Consider the following 15,179-nt stretch of genomic DNA (forward strand, 5'->3'; position numbering starts at 1 on the left):
AGGGGCCATTAAACGGGCGAGTTCCTGTGGGAGGGTCTTGAATAATCGATCGCCGGCTACTTCGTCCAGATTCTTCGCCTCCGGTTGGTGATTGACGCTTCATTCCAGACAAAACAATGCTTGGAGGAAACATTTTCTCCGAGTTCTTAAGCTCGCTGCGACGTTCTCGGTGTGTGGCACTTTCTCTTCACACTGACTCTCTCTCTCTCTCTCTCTCTCTCTCTCTCCCCACTACTGAAAACACAAGTGCCGCGTTCAGCTTACGGTTGGGGCTGTTGTCCGGCACAAAAGGAATGCAAAGCAATTGTCATGACGCCAGTCGCAGATGCACAGAAAGCATTTCCGGTAAGTTGGCTCACCACCCTGGAAACGGAAGTTCTGGGATATGGTTGATCTAATTACCCCGCACCGAAGGTAAGGTAGACAAAGATAGTCTTGCTGAATATTTTAGTCGCCGGCATGTGGGATGGCCGCCACTGGGAACGGAAGCGCTGGGGCCGTCGCGCGGGTGAAGGCGATTAACTCGCTCCAGCAGAAGAAACTCGTCTGACACGTTGGCTTCAGGAAGCAATCCGGTAGAGTTGTCAAGCCGCGCTGTTCTCCGAGTGACGTTTTCTCCAGAGAGGGTTGTCAGTGACGTTGCACTTAACCATTCTGTGAAACTTGAAAATACAACGCGAATGCCCTCCCTAGAAAGGGAATTACTCGCTGGTCATTCTTTAAACAGTGCACTTTCGAGCTGGCTTCGAAACTGTATGTATACGTCGTGTGATCTCACCAGAAGACGTCGCAGCCTCGGTTGAACATGCCCCGGAAGCTTACCATGTGGTTTAATGTTCACTCTACTGATTGAATGAAAAAGCTTTTAGCTTTGATTGAACTGTATGGAGTCGGTGAGGCGGAGTATGGCAAGACTGACCCCACACGGAAATTTTTATTCAATGTGCGTTGGAGAAACCGGAACGCGAGAGAGATGCATAGTGGGAGTGATGATAGAGATGGGCATGAAAAATGGAGAGAGTTAGCTTGACTGGAAACAGTATTAACATCTACAGGTAAAAAATACGACTTGTTCACATATAGTTCAGAATAACAGGCTCAAAAGTACTCACTCACGGTAGTCCAGGGACAAGAAAATTGTCATGCTATATGTAGGAACCAATTCGACTGCTAAACAAGCTTCATAAATTACAAATGCTGCATTGTGACCACTCTGAAACCATGCGCATTCTGACGGTTATAAGCATATACCTCCAGAATAAGCGATGACCGAGAAAAAATAAGCGCCTTACTAAGTAGCTTGTCCGTTGAAGTTCTCAAGCGTACCGCGTATGCATTATATGGGTGCGTGTCACAAAAAAGAAAAGAAAGAAAACACAGAAAAACAAGAAGAAGAAAGACAAGAAAACTCAGGAGACAATTAAGCTAACAGGCGATTTTAGAACCAAAATAACAATTAAATGCATGGATCTTTCTTTCCTTTTTCTCTTTTCGACTAAATCTGGCCATTTAGATCAATTTTTGCCAGGAACTCCGTCCACATCAACAACTAATGAGCAGAATGCTTTCATACACAAGCCGGCCGCGAGCTCCCGCGTGTGGTTCGTAGTGAGGACCACACACGTTCCCTAGCTAGTCCGTGATCATACCGTCGATGAAGAGAGAGAGAAAAGGATGCACAGAAAGGCAGGGAGGTTAACCAGAGGTAGTTCCGGTTGGCTACCCTGCACAGGGGGAAGGAGTAGGGGAAAAGGAGAAAGAGAGCGGAAGGGGGAGAAAGAAAGAGACGAGCACAAACAAACCGCATACACTATAGAGCGGTATAGGGGGCGGCGTTCTTAATGTCTATCGTGAAGGTCCCTAGACCGCAGAAACCTTAGTAACGCGAGTAAGGCCTTCAGCGCGGATGCTCTTTTGGAGCACTGACCTAAATCATTTAGTTCTGATAGTGCACGATTGTTTAACCTGTCCAGCACTCAGCACATCACTTGTCTCTGGGAACTATCTCGCGGGCGGACACAAACAATCTGTGCGAGCGTCTCATCGCTGCTGCATGTGTCGCATGTGGGGCTGTTGGCCGTTGCAGTAAGGAAGGCATACGAGTTCGTAAATGCAACGCCTAGCCACAGACGCTACGCCATATTCTATTTACGTCGTGGTAACCGAGGCACTAGATGCGACGAAAGTGGTCATACATATCGAGAGACAACTCCACAACACTAGCAAATAAATCCTTCATGGGCATATTCATCGCGAATATACGATTTGTTAATCGGACTAACTGCAGCACTTTATTAAACCTGCGTAAGCAATGTCGTTTTCGGCTAGGTATCATGGTACACAGACATTTCATGCAGGGGAGGGGGGAGGGGGGCGATGAGGAGAGACAGTACGCGCCCGGTGTGCTTGGCAGTACCGGCTAGCAATCCCGGAAAAATTATCAGCCGCTCTACCGATGCTACAGCAGTGGAGAACACTACTCCTAGAGAGCGCGATCCCATCAGCGCTGCCATGGCTTACCACATCCACTTAACATCTCTGTACTAGATAAAGATGGCGTCCTCACCTCCTTTGGGATCTCGCACGTCGCATTCCCAGTTCAGGAAGCAATCTTAAATTAAGTTTTGTCCTTCTACATGTAATAACCACGTTTACTTCGCTTTGCTTGCCCACCCACTCGCTCGCCCAGCCATCCTTTGTAGACGGCTCATACTAACTACGGGAGACTGGCCAAGATTCGAGTGTAATTAGAGGAAGGCGTTTAGTACTACCTAGAAAACAACTAAAACATTTGGGGAAGAATCAAGGGATTGAAATACAAGGTAAAGTACTCGCAATATAACTACTAAATTGCTTTGGAATAATTACAAATGCTTCAATGGCTGAGCAAGCATCCTTGTGATATTGCTCAATAGACGAGACTGGATAGCACTGCGGCCGTTTTGTGTTGTTTGAGAATTGGCGGGAGGCATCTTAATGGAGTAGCCCAAAAATAGATTTGAGAAATGCTAAATTCAGCCAGCAGTAAGACGCTAAAGGTTTGCTTTAGTATTGACCAGCGGCAAAGCCCGGACAGGTAAGAATAGTGCCGAGTCTTTCCACTTCACCACGGGGAGGCGCAGCATCCACAAACGAATACGATTCGCACTTTTTCCCGAAAAACGATTGCTTGCTTGCACCTGTCACTGGGAGAGAAAAAACAGGGTTCTTTAATGGATTCTGGAGATGTATGCCCAGTGGCATGTGTAGCATGGTACTCCAGGTTAGTATGAGGACAAATAAATAATGCACAGTGCACGTCACAGACACACTACTTGCGAATGTTCATTCCAACACTGCAGGAAACAGTATATACCTTACTGAGCATTGTATTTCGCCATCTATAGCGCCATTGTTCCGTGTTAACAGACAAACTATCTTCCTTTTACAGCGAAAACTGTATATGACTAACCTGCCGTAGTTTTTTTGGCGTCCGGCTACAGAAACGTACTTAGCGATTTATAACAAACCCATGTGGGTGCAGTGCGGTGGCGCAGATGCCAAAATGCGGAACAGATTAGAACGCTCGCCGTCAACAATAGCGTGATGTCAAGGTTATCGCAGTCTATAAGCAGGAGAGGTATCGACGCTAAAAACAGCTGCGTTGTCGATGGGCGGGACACGTATAGTTCGTACACCCGAAAGACAACATGAGTACGAGGCGCCGGAGGAAACAGCAGCGAGAATGTAAACGGCGACGGCGCGAAACGACCAGCGACGAGGAACGTTCCCGCGATGCTCAACGAAAACGACAACCGCGAGCCCGGGCACCTCCGAACGAGCAACGACGCCAGACTGGCAACGCAAGAAAATGACAACGATTCCACTCTGTGAAGATGGAATGGCAGCGAAAGCACCTTGCTTCTCGTTTGAGAGCTTTGACTGTCGTCAGCTTTCGCGCCATTCCATCTTCACAGAGGGGAATCGTTGTCTTTCTTTTAAGCGAAGCTTTCTTTGCCCCTTCCCTCGACTTTTGCGCTGCTGCTACTGTCTGGCACGCCACGTTGGAGGGTAGTTCATAGCGTGTATACACATGGCAGGAGCCTAACAGAGAGGAAATACTAAGCGAGAAACTCACTTGGACCTTTCCATCGCATGGCATGTGTGCAGTGCCCTCTGGAGATCCCTGGGCGTCGCCGCATCAGCCTCTCGACAGCTGTAATTATCCTTGAAACCCATCAAAATCATTGCAGAAACTGCAGCGCTTACCTTTCTACTAACGCGCAAGTCCAGAGGGGACGTAGGTAGAGCTGTAGAGAGGAGGGGGGGAGAGGAGGCAGAGAATGGATAGAATCGACGCAGTCGCGAAACGAGTGAAAAACAGCCATGCCACTCTCACCGTTCCCATACCGGGGCAAAGGGCGGCACAGGGAAAATCTGACGTGAGAAGGCAAGGAAACAACGGTTGCGGACAAACTGAAGGTACGGTTCTGCTATTTCGGAAAAATAAACACCACGCAAATTTGTCAAGCGGACAACTGACGCAGGGCGTATGCAAGGCCGCATTAGAAACACCGTGGGGTCTAGGCAACACTACGGAAGCGGTCGCACGTTAAATCAACCCTTTTGTGCCCGCCGCGGTACCTTGACAGCTATGGCATTGCTTGAGGTCACGAGTTCAATCGCGACCATGGCAGCCGCATTCTGACGGGAGCGAAATAGAAAAGCGTTAGTGCGTACAGGTTTAGGTGCACGTCAAAGAGCACCAGGGTGTTAAAATTAATGCAGTCCCCCACTATGGCGTGCCTCATAATATAATCGTGGTTTTGGCACGTAGAACCCCATAATTCAATTCGAGTATAATACTTCTGCCACGACGCGATATGCCATGTGAGGTTGTGATAATGCCATGTGATAATGCTCAACACTCTCAGAAATTTTGAACAATGGCGCACAACAACGCCTCAAGTAAACACGTCTCCCTGTGTGTTCTGTGCATGGATGCGCGCAAGGTAACGTTTAACATCAACTCACTACTCTCGTATTGGACTAAACGTTGAAGAAATGACACATTCGCTGCCCACATCACCGCTAATTATCGTCAATCAAAGCAAACAGCACAGAAAGCTTCGCTTACATAGATTCCCATCGTGAGTGGGATCGGCATGTTTCTTCTTTTATGATTTTCCGAGCAACCCACTTGCGTTTAGCACATGCTGTAGAGTTCTGCTGCTGAGCGCTAGGTGGTGGGTTCGATTCCCGACCAGCGAAGCCGCTTTTCGATGGGGGCAAAATGCGAAAACGCTCGCGTGGTTAGATTTAAGTTAAACAACCCTAGGTGGTCGAAATCAATGCTCAGCGCTCCATGTGCATCTCATATCAATCAATCAATCAATCAATCAATCAATCAATCAATCAATCAATCAATCAATCAATCAATCAATCAATCAATCAATCAATCAATCAATTATAGCAGCGCTGTCGATAGTGGCCGATGGCCTCCTGATAGCAGAATGTGATGGACGCGTTCACGTGAAAGCGGGACCGCTTTCTCGCTAGCGTTATCGTGGCTGTCTCTGCGTCAGCGAAAGTTCGAAGTCGGAAATGTTACAGAAAAAAGGCTCGTCCGATTGTTTGGCATCACAGTATTACAGCATGGAAAGCAAGCTTAAGCATATATAACCCACATTATAGTACACGGGCGTTGTGTGTGCCACGTCTCTCCTCTGTCCTTCGTCCTTTGGCTCGTTTAATTCTTTAAAAAGATATACACGGCATGGGCGTCACGCGTCAGGGGTGGATTCACGGCTACCATATAGTGTAGTGTAGGAGGAGGAGGATGAAAGAAAGACAGAAGGCAGAAATGCCTTAACCAGAAATGCGTCTGGTTGGCTACCTTACTCTGGGGGACGGGAAAGAGGGAATATAAAGATGAGATAGAGAGAAGGATGAGGAAGGGGGGGTGAAAGAAAAGACGCGGTGAGGTAGCGCACGCACGCGGAGGGCCTGGGCAAATCAAAAGCATTCTCACAGGCCAGTCGCCCTGAAGAAAGATAACAGTGCTTTTACAGCTTTGTGGGTCGACGAGCGACGGAGACGGTATTCAAGTATCGCCTGCACGGACAACGGACAACGGACAATCGTCCAGTCGTCGCAATGCGATAGATAATTTTTGTCTTTCTGACTGAAATCGATGACATTGGCATATTAAGTTCTCTTCGCCGCCGCAGACGTTGCACGCACCACTGTCGGTTATTCCAATCAAAGTAGTGAACGCCTTCCTGAATGCCACTCCCAACCACTGCCGGTATAGAATATATGCCTCACATCGGTGGAGCCCGGGTGGGGGTCGGAGTTGGAGCGAAGGATTGATAGCGGGCTAGGTGGTGGCACGTATACTTACATTTATGCGCAAAGAACTAAGAAAGAAAAGAAAAGCACGCTAGCACCCACATACAAACACAGGAAACCAAACCAAAACTATCAATTGCTTGTATTTTTCAAGGAAGCTAGAAATATCTATAGGTATCTCTGGGTAAGCGCTGTCTAAACCTGTATATAGTTGCAGTGTTCTTGTAAAGGAAGCGTTTCTTCCGTTCCTGATGCTTCGTTTGTCGCATGCAGATTTCCGATGCGATTAATCGTTACTTCGTGTCCCTTTTATGGTTTAGTGTCTGTTTTTGTTTTTAATAGTTCTTTTTCTCGTTTACATTATTTCTGAGAGGCCCAAAGTCATCTTGAGGCACTACATGGGAGGGAGAGGAAACGGTGATAAAGAACGTTGATATCACAATATGTGTGGGAATGACAGTAAGAAAACAAGGTCACATTTATACACAACAAGAAGCACAGCTGCAAGAGTACAAGAGGCCACACAAGCTCCGTCACAGTTCGGGCAAGAGAAACACGAGCACGCAATCCGACAAAACAGAATGCATAGAAAGATCGTCAACGACTCAATACTGCAACGGAACACGTTGCGCTAAGATTTAAGCAGCGGTGTAATGTGGGTTATGCATTTGAAACCACCACATTCCCAGTTACAGCATGATGAACGCATCTTCTAAAGCAAGATAATCTTATTGCACGCATTCCGCATAGGTGTTGTAGTATCACAAATTTTTTGCGTGACTTCTTTATAAACTTGTCTTGCACACAAGAATACAGTCTCACAAACACGTAACACCTGCAGATAGCGCTGAACATGGCGAATGTACTCGCCTCGTTATTTTTCTGCAGGTGCAGTAGAACATCTCACATAAGCTGCCTACAACAACTTCCGACAGCATTTCTCATGATCGGCACAATGCGCAGAGGGCAACCAAAGAAGCGCTTACAAAATTTATTTTGTTTGGATCACCCAATTGCAAAAAGTCGCCCGTACACAAGATGCCTAATCCACTGTATCAGGAGCTGCTTGGCGAAAGTCAGCGAATGTAATCGCAAAATAAAGCGGTCATGAGAAAGAAGCTGAGCGCAGGCATGAAGGCAACAATGGGTTCTACATTCCGGTTTCTGGGCGTACAGTTCCTATATTTGCAACAGAAAGTTAAACACACTGGCGTGCGAACATTTCTCGCGATCCGACGTCCAGGCAATAATGCCATTCCCTGTGAACAGGCTTATTATAAACTCCAAACTAGTACCAGTGAGCGCACAACATGTCTGTATGAAACACAAACATGTTAATATACGACAGAATTACATTCCTCACTTTTATTACAGAGGCGTAACACTGAAGCTGCTGCAATACCTGGGATGTCACTTACGAAGTAGTCAAAACGCACAGAGGGTATCAAAATAGGCGCTTGCGCACTTAAAAAAAAGGTCGCAGTTTCTTCCGAAATGCGAAGGGTCGACTGCGATAGCAAATGAGTAGACAGCCATACGAAATAAGGATAGTAGTTTTATCGGCCGTATAAACTTCGAAACATTCGCTTAGTAAGTAAATTAACAAGAATGGTGTCACGCGCGCACAAGCAAATGTGAACACATCTCCCTCGATGACCGCGCACACTCGCTGTGAAAACGCTGGAGAGAGAAAGTGTGGTAGCAGCCGCAGCGAGTGAATTGACCTTCGTGCTGCCTCTCGCTTGAAGGCAAACTCACCAACAAAAACAGCGCACACGAATCTATTAGGCCTCAGTGCCCATTTGATACAATTGACGCGGGAAGTTAGCATCTGTGCTTGTTCGATGCGGGGCTTTTCTTCTACTGCATTTATCAGAATCTGACTAACCATAGGCTACAGGTTTGTTCGCGCTTTCTTGCACAATGAAAATAGATAATTCCAATTATACATGTGTACACAGCGCCTCAAAGGGCTATGTGTAACACGGGCTACTGCTTTCAGGATTGCTGTAGCAGCTCTACGCGGCACATGTGAGGCCAAAAGATCACTAGGCATCCCAGTGGTCAGCTACTGTTCAAGCACAAAGGTAACGACGGTATGGTGTCTATTACTCAACCATGTATAATCTAATAGCTTTCTATGACCTTCATATACAGCGGGAAATAGCACGAGGAGGGTATGTCAGATCTCCAGAGTTGTGGCATGGGTGGTGTCCAAATTCTCGACCCAGAGACGGTTGCCTCTGAATACGAATAACAAAAACAGATCTCGAAGACTACGTCACTGCGGGTTGCAATCACCGCAATTGACTGCGGAGCCCGATGACGTCATGACTGCCCTGCTTCGGCATCACCTATTCCACGAGACTGAAAAAAAAAAAAGTGAGAAAATTGTCTGATCACCGTTCCTTCAGAATTGCTTCCAGGTGAACCTGGTTGCTTCGCAAGCATGAGTCACCATCTTCTGACGCAGTCGAAGCAGAGGTAGGCGATACGGTTTTTCGTCTGCACATCACTTACCTCCGCCAGGATCCCACTGTCGGACCACACCATCGCCATGTGTCGCGACTGTGGGAAGAACAAGAAAGACAGGCAGCGCTCAAGTTCATTATCACGAACGGCACCACAGAAAAAAAGTTCGTGCGATAAGTGGGTCATGTATATCATGTAAGCTGTTTTTTTTTCTTCTTCCGTTTGGTGCATTCCAGTACTGGACCATTAACTGTTGTTGCAGCAACAGCCAGCTCATTCTTTCTATGGGAGGTCAACTGCAAGAAAATTTCGCTCTGGCCAGATTTAGTATAAATGAGTATTATATATACTACCGAAGCAACCTCGTCAGAGCTGCAGTGCTGGTTAATTTCTAATTTTCTTATTATCAGTCATTCAATAATGCCTAACCAGGCGACGCGTGTACCTGATGGTTAGCGGCCATAACGTAAGTCCCAGCACAGCGCCTCTCAGATCTTTCAGCGTGCCGCGGGCAGCCGCAGGCAGAGCCTGATTTCGAAGGTCACGCCAACGAGTTGCGCAATCTAAGTCATGCGTCACTTCCGGCGAGCGCTAACGGCGGCGCCTTTTCTGTTTCCCTATCAAAAGCGCCCAGTTTTGCGAGCCTTTCGTGACGTAGCCACTCGCTTTTCAATCGTAAAATGCAGCACTGAGGCTGTTCTGTATCTCCACTATATGTATTTAGGTTTCTTATGCGGGCAATAATTTCGCTTCGGTTGCCTTTAACTGCAGACACCTTTACTTGAAGAGAGAAGTGGTTCTTGTGGTGGTGAATAGCCGTCAGGCTATTCGTCTTTGAAGAAATTTCCTAGAGTCTCGCCGAGAGCCCTGACGAGTCGAGGTACTCGACGACAATTAGGAAGGCTGGTAGCTGATTACGACTGGGGAAGAGGATGTCTTCCTGGAGAGATAAAGCTATTCTTTCCGTCTTTCATTTCTCATTGCACTTCCCCCAGAGAACGCTAGCAAGCCAGTTCTTCCATTTAACCTCCCGGCCATTCCCACCCAAATTCTCTCTGCCTCTGCTCGAATAAAAAACTATATAAATCCTCGTGTTATGCATGCCTAAACCAAGATATGATTTTGAAGCACGCCGTAGTGTTGAACTCCGGAATAAATTTGAGCAGGTGGGGTTCTTTACCGCGCACATAATGCACGGTACATGGGCGTTCTTACGTTCCGTCCTTTTCGGAATGCAGCCGCTGCTGCCTGGTATTGAACCCTCGACCTGTGATAGGAGTCGCGAAAGGGTGCAAGTTGTGTCCGCACCTGCACAAGATGAGCCACAATTTAAATAAAGTGGCCAATATGTGCACGGAGTGCCTCCTGCGTTCTCCGCTCCCAAGAGAAGCCGACCCAACTGTTTAAAGGGCGACACCGACGCTTCTTTGATGTCCACTGCTCTTCAAAAAATTTTGAGTATATGTTCGGTTTTGCATACTGAGTATCTGCACCAAGCTATGTGGCTGCAAGTCATTTAGTTTCCCTGCAAATGAATTTTAAAGATTGGTTGCGTTCCCGACCCATGACTTTCTACTGGCCACATTTTCTTTGCGACGTCAGAGACTACACCACCACTGCCGCTAAACTCTTTAAAAGCTCCCTGCGTCGTCAGGAGACATCATCAGCTTCGCTTCTTAGGTGTTGGTGCCAAGTGTACTGCGTGTTTAGCGCACGTTCTGCGTGTTTATATTATGGTAGTGTAGGATCTGACGTCGTCGACTCATCGTGCCGTCACATGATTCAGCTGCTTGTTTCGGTTTCGGTATCTCGTTTATTGGTTATTTATTCTTATTGATGAGTTTCTAAGCAAACTGAATCGCCCTACCGGTGACAGGACTGCCAATTCCATCTTGAATATGACAGCATCCTAATGTGGTTACAAAAACGCCGGAGTTGCCCTTCAAGCCCATCATGGGCAGCTCTAAGATAGGCGGCCCAAAAGGAAGTACGCCAAGAAGTAGGTGCAGTACGCCACCTTAAGAAGTACCCGCGGCTCGTGGTAAGTCTTATGCGGGCTTCACTGCAGAATCCTCTCTCTGAAAAAAAAAATTACATTATGGGGTTTTGCGTGCCAAAACCACTTTCTGATTATGAGGCACGCCGTAGTGGAGGACTCCGGAAATTTCGACCACCTGGGGATCTTTAACGTGCACCTAAATCTAAGTACACGGGTGTTTTCGCATTTCGCCCCCATCGAAATGCGGCCGCCTTGGCCGGGATTCGATCCCGCGACCTCGTGCTCAGCTCCTCTCTCTGAACACTGTGACATTTAATCTTGTGAACTGAGATTTCATTATGTGGCAATCCTCGGCAATAACACAGACGATACGGCACGTGAACTTTTGGAACCGTTTCACATGAAAGAAACGAAAAATGTGATGCTTGCGTGAATCAGACTTCTGTAAAATTATTTAACGGGGAGCTTGCCTTTTTTAAAGATTGCTGTAATCGTGCAAATTATAGTGTTGGCTGCGATATATATATATATATATATATATATATATATATATATATATATATATATATATATATATATATATATATATATATATATAGGACTTTAATTGCCGCAATATTTACCTCGCAGCATGTACGTTGCCACAAACATTGAACCCCCTCTACAACGTAGCGAAACGCACTTGGTCTTAAAGTGAATATTAAATGGTTTGAACAATTGACCTCAGTTAATTAACCGATTAAACCGAATATAAAAATATCTTAAGGAGCGCCACATGACGGCAAACCACATGTCATTGGTTTCACGTAGCTACGGTTAACCGCTTATTTAAAATCCTTGCTTCAAGTTACGTGAAACACCCTGTGTGTGTCCCTAGCTCCTTTCCAATAAAGTTGTTAGTAGCACCCGTGACGAGCATCAGTGCGTCTTCTTTATGGTTGGGCCCTTGTCCAGCACTATCACATCACGTAAGCATCAGCCCGCCAATTAATATGTCCTCTTCCGCCTAATACTTCTTGTTGAAATTCCTCAGAGTGCTCTATCTTTTATGACAGCCAGGCCCTGTTGCTCTCAATAATGAGGTGCTCTTGGTGGTTGCTTGAGTAGGCGTTTTTGTCCGCTTAAGTATACACTTACTGGGTGTTTCAACTTATGTCGGACCAAACATTAAAAAATCCACATGTGAGTTCGGATAATGCGACGAACTCTATATTGTTGGCTATCCTCTTGAGCAACTCAACCTATTTAAATGCAGAAGCATTAAATTTCACATGAGGCAGGAAATCAGGCGTGGTCAAGCGATAGTTGGAAAAATATGGTCGACGGCAGAAAAGTAAAAACACGTCCAAAACATGCTCGGATTGACGTCAAATTTCTCAGAGAGGTCCCTGTAAACAAATTAAATTATTTCCTTTGAAAGGAATATACGTTAAATTTTGGTTTGGGGGGAAATCTAACCCGGACCCATCATCTCCGATAAATCGCCATCTGCTGCTAAAAATCTCTTCGTGATTTGCGCCGCCTGTCAGTAGCAAATTCACTGCCATAGCTTCAAGAATTGATATACGTTAGTTATTGCATATCCATTCGCATTAAACGACAAGGTATCTCTGCAAAAGTAGAGGTCAAACCCATTGTATTCAATCCATCTCTGTTGCTCAAGGCCTGTTCGTGCCTTCGGTCGGCATGCGGCATCAGTCATTCGTTCATTGCATGTTTGAGGGCGCTAAAGTCGCTCTGCTAGTATTTCCCCACCTAGTATTTTTCTTCAAATTTGGAGCATTTTCTTTACAGCCCCCCTCCCCTCACCAAAAAAAAAAAAGCCACAGTAGCTATCATCACGGAAAAAAGTTTTACTTGGACATTCCTCAATAGACTGTACAACTTCTACATTGAAGATTTTGTGTTTGAATTAGTACTTTAAAAGTTGCCCAATTATTATAGTTGTTTATTTACCTAAGTTAATAGTAAAAAAATAGCTTAAGTTGCTCAAGAGGAGAGCGAACAATACTAAGTTGGTTGCATTCTCGTACCCCACACATGTATTGTTTATCATTTGTCTCGACATAGCTGATGTACTCTGTATAGTTTTCATTTATCTATGATCTTTTGTTTAATTGATAGCAATTCACTGCTTATTTCTTCATTGAAGACCGAAATTCCTGCGTTTTAGTGCTAAAGTGACGGCCAAGATACGTCCCCTCATCGTAGCTCATAATCGCAAATTGCTCTAAATCCATTGCATTGCCCGCTGGTAGCGCTGTGTTATCTGTTCAGCAACTCCCTGTAGCACCAGTTTCAAGACGTAATTTACGATTTTTCAGGGGTCTTTTCATTTCCTTATCAAATGGAGCAAACAAGAATCTCGATAGCTATCATCACTGCTTCGCTGCTCGGTGAACTTAAATAAAATCGCAGTTTATTGGTTAAGAATTATTACTTCACCCACCGTGGTGGCGTAATGGCTTTGGCGGCTGCGGAGCCCGGATTTCTAAGGAAGGAAGGGGGGGGGGGGGGGTAAAGATATGCGAAAGAAACCCAGATAGTCAAAATTAATCCGCAGCCCTCGCTACTGCGTGCCTCATAATCATGTCTTGGTTTCGGCACGTGAAACCCCAGAATTTAATTACCGCTTCGGGGAATCTTGGGGAGTTTTTGTGAAGAAGTAAATGAATTAGAAGATATAATAAACCGAAGGAAGTACTCTAAACAGTGACTATATCGGGACCCGTTATTTCAGCCAGTTTGGGCACATTTGGCCTTTCCAGGCGATTTGTGCTCGGTTGCCTCGTTTGTAGTCAGCTGTTCTGCCCCTGACGACAGCGCCACTGCGTTGGGAACGCTCACACGGGCAATCTCAGAGCTGTCTATTTTGATGACTTAAACTTCTAGCTACTCTAGTTGTAGTGAATTAGACAGCAATCTCCCTGTCCCTTTTCCCTTTGGATTGGACAATACAATATGAGGAACAGAAAGAAACATGGTACTTGACGTTTAACAAACGTTTATTTGACCGGTAAAAAGGTCTTTATAACAAGCACCAAAGGAAAACAAAAATACGTGGACCTAAGGAACAACTAGTAATACTTTGACACAAAAACAAGAATCATTAGGCGGCCAAACTTGTGCAACTTTCAATGAATGGAGTGAATGCAAGACTAACCAGATATGCCTTGAGGGTAAGCATGCGGCAAACCACTTCGTCTGCTCGTCATGCTGTTCTTCTCAATGCACACGTTTTTGCGGACGCGTACATGCAACGCATAGCGAACGTGCAGTACTAAGGAGAACATTATGAGTTAACCATAGCTAGAGAGCAACCGACCGCAATCCGGGCCAACCCAATCCAGTCCAAATTGGACCACTGAGCCATGGAGTTTCCTACTACGATTACTAGAGCAACCATGGGAATTATGGGTAGTACATAGATTTGTCTTATTTCATTGTTTGGGGCTTCAGACGTTCTTGTGGCTTCGTTTATTACGCTTTATCAGGGCCTAAATCAGACTAAACTTCAAAGCAAGTAATACTTCTTTTAAGGCAGAAGGTAATAAGACTCTTCAAGCATGTGTAGCCGCTGCTACTTGCAGTGGTTCAGTTTGTCCATACGTCCGTGGCGTAATGGTTTCAACATCGCAGTTCTCTGCGAGAGGTCCTGTGCTCGAACCCTCGGACAGTGCGGTCGGACAGTCTTAATAACGTTTCTTTAACTATATATAACGCAGTCATTTCTTAAAGACTGATCACTTCACAAAGTCACGATGCCATATACAGCCAGAAGGACCAAGTTTACGCGAATCCATTTCCCATCCTGCATTATTCTTCGTAGTACACTGGCCTCCGTCTCATGCACCACAAGTGGTCTTTGTACAAACATTGATTAATCCCTTAATTGTGCATATCTGTAAGGTGCCACCTATTAGTGACGTGTGAGAGCGTCTATAAATCAGCTATGATGACATCTACCCAAACAACGCAAGACTTCTCTCTTATACTATATTAAATAGACTATTACAAGACCATTTACTGAGTTCAGCTATAAATACGGTCATTCCGATAGACGCCTCACAGTGTGGAGAAAAATCTGGAATTGGAATTTTCGCTCCTGCTCTAGACTGGTCATTCTCAATCAGGATTCCGGACTACTTATCCATATTTCTGGCTGAATTTCGAGCTATAGAGTTAGCCTTACGCAAACTAAATTCATCGTTATCCACGGTAGTTATAATAATTGATTTTTTATGTTCATCGCTCACAACAAATAGAGAAACTAACCTTTTACGTACATTTCATTTTCTAGTGCATGCCCACATAAATTTAATTAGGTTACCTTGGTTGCCTGGTCATAACAGATTATTCCTGAGAGAAATGGGTGACA

This window comes from Dermacentor andersoni, chromosome 9, assembly GCF_023375885.2.
Source record: "Dermacentor andersoni chromosome 9, qqDerAnde1_hic_scaffold, whole genome shotgun sequence".
Classification (NCBI taxonomy): Eukaryota; Metazoa; Arthropoda; class Arachnida; order Ixodida; family Ixodidae; genus Dermacentor; species Dermacentor andersoni.